This window comes from Citrus clementina, unplaced genomic scaffold, assembly GCF_000493195.1.
Source record: "Citrus clementina cultivar Clemenules unplaced genomic scaffold, Citrus_clementina_v1.0 scaffold_8, whole genome shotgun sequence".
Taxonomy (NCBI): Eukaryota; Viridiplantae; Streptophyta; class Magnoliopsida; order Sapindales; family Rutaceae; genus Citrus; species Citrus x clementina.
In genome coordinates this window covers 6,712,385-6,714,817 of record NW_006262022.1, presented here as the reverse complement: position 1 = coordinate 6,714,817, position 2,433 = coordinate 6,712,385, and positions in this window count along the sequence as shown.

The window sequence follows — 2,433 nt, the reverse complement described above, 5'->3', positions numbered from 1 at the left end:
TTGGGAGTAATTTGTTCATTTTACGTCAAAAGGGTAAAATAGTTAAATAGAAATTATTAAGTCAACTTGAATGGTTAAAGATAGCTAAAAAAACATAAACAAGAAAAAAGTTAAAAGAAGGATTTAATCCATTAATTGTAAAAATTGTATTGTTAATTTGTAGTAATTTAAAATAATGTGAACTTTTTAGAAAAATCTCTTTTAGAAGTGGATAGCTATTTACACAAATATTTGGGAGGGAATATATCCAGACCTAAATTATAATTTTGTTAAAAAAAATAGTTAATTTCAATCAACTTGCTAATACATTGACTATATTCAAAATATCCTTAATTATTGTAAATCTCGACCTAGCCCCAATTATTGTTAAGAAGATAATTTTTTCATCAACATGTCCATATTTATCCTTATTTTTTGAACAATCTCAGACACTAACAAATATTTATGATCCATTTTCGGTGTGACCATACTCATACTAACATGCCGAATATCATTAAAACTTAACAATTAAAAATACTTGTGCGGGAGTAAAAGTATCACTAAAAGACTCTTCAAATAAGATTTTATTACTTATTAAAATAAAATCTTATTTGAAGAGTCTTTTGGTGATTTAAGGCTCCAAAAGACACTCCAATTAAAATTATTCAAATAAGAAATGATTCTCTCTCTTTAAGTTTGGAGAGTTACTTTCTACCTCTTCAATTTATATTTTATTACTTTTAGTTGGAGAAAAAGATAGAGGTGCTTTAATTACTATTGATTTTTCCTTTAAAAAAAATAGTTATTTAATTGAAATATATTAACTCATTTATATTTGAAGAGTCTTTTAGAGAATAATATATTTTTTCACTCTTCTATTTGCTACATAGGTAAGCAAATAGATATTTAAAGAGTAAAATTTAAAGAGCTTTTTGGAGATGCTCTAATAATAGGATAGATGACCTCTTGAAAAGTTCTCATGTTACACCCCTCTTTGGAGAAAAAAAAAAGATAATTAAAAGTAAATTAAAATTTATAATAATTTGAACATATTCAATTTATCAAGGATAAACCGAAATTAACCCCGAAGATACCCCAATTATATTTTACATAATTCTATGCTATCATTACCCTTGCATTTCTTGAAAGATGACTTTGAGCGGTGAAAAGTAGTGACATATTATATTATAGTTATAAACTATAGTGACAAAGGTCCCACAGATGATCAATATCAAGCCCATTATTAAGTACAAAGGAAGTGGGTGAATATTCTTTTCAAAGTTTCTATAATGATCATATTTAAAGCAATTCTAATTCATGATATGCCACAAATTAATATTGGTAAAAAAAATTGGAGATCTTAATTATGCTTTGGTCGAGTGTAAATTTATGAAATTATTATAATTTTCTTTTTCTTCTTTCCTCTCTTAACCCTTAAACATCTTAATTGAGTTCTTCTATTAGTTATCTTGATTTCCCTTATTAATAGCGTGGCTTCATTTTTTAAATACTCACCCAAAAAATTCCTTATGCCATACATTGTTTCTGAAAATGTTAGTCAATATATCTAATGATAACATTTAATTTAAGACTTGTGACTTATACCCTTTTGTTTTCTTCTCATTCCTCAAAAGTTTCAAGCCTTTTGACAAACAATTAAGGTAAGCATGATTAAAATTTCAAAGCTTTACACTGTATGACCAAAGGGACGTCTCAACCAACACTCCTAAATGATTAAAGAAAAAAGAAAGTATAAATATATGTTTCCATCCGAGAGTGCTTGATTAATCAAATTAATAGATCTAATCTTTTTTATGCACCCGAGCTTTAATAGTTGGATTTTAATTTCAAAAAATAAATTACAAATCAATAATCATTTATAGGTGTAGACATCTGCATTTTGTAAAATGTTCGTTTCAATTAGTTGTCAGTAACTAATTACAAAACAAAAAAAAAAATTGTGAACTTTGTCTGTGACGTGCTGCAAAGACACAATTAAAATATTGTATTATATTTTGTGATTTTTTTATTATTTTGTACCTGATTGCATATAACTGGCTAAAATCTGCCTTTTATAAAAATGTGAACTTCTATATCCACAAAAAAAAAAAAAAATACTAATCAAATAATCTCCAACTAATTAATAATATATCCTCTTTGACTAAAAAAATTGTCTAAACAACTCTCCATATCACAAACAAGTAAAAAAATTAAATACAATTTTATGATCCTCCCTTCCACCACCAAGAAACTCAATTGTCAAACAAGTTATCCATGTATCAACAATATACAATCCTTTATCAACACAACCGCCCACTTCAATAATCAATCATGGCTGTGTTAATTTTTTTAATAACTTCTGGTTGACATAATTAATATATGGCCTTTAAGTAGACATTGAATTCCATGCTACAAACTATAAAAAAATTTCTATTCAAAGCCCTCTAGAAAGTC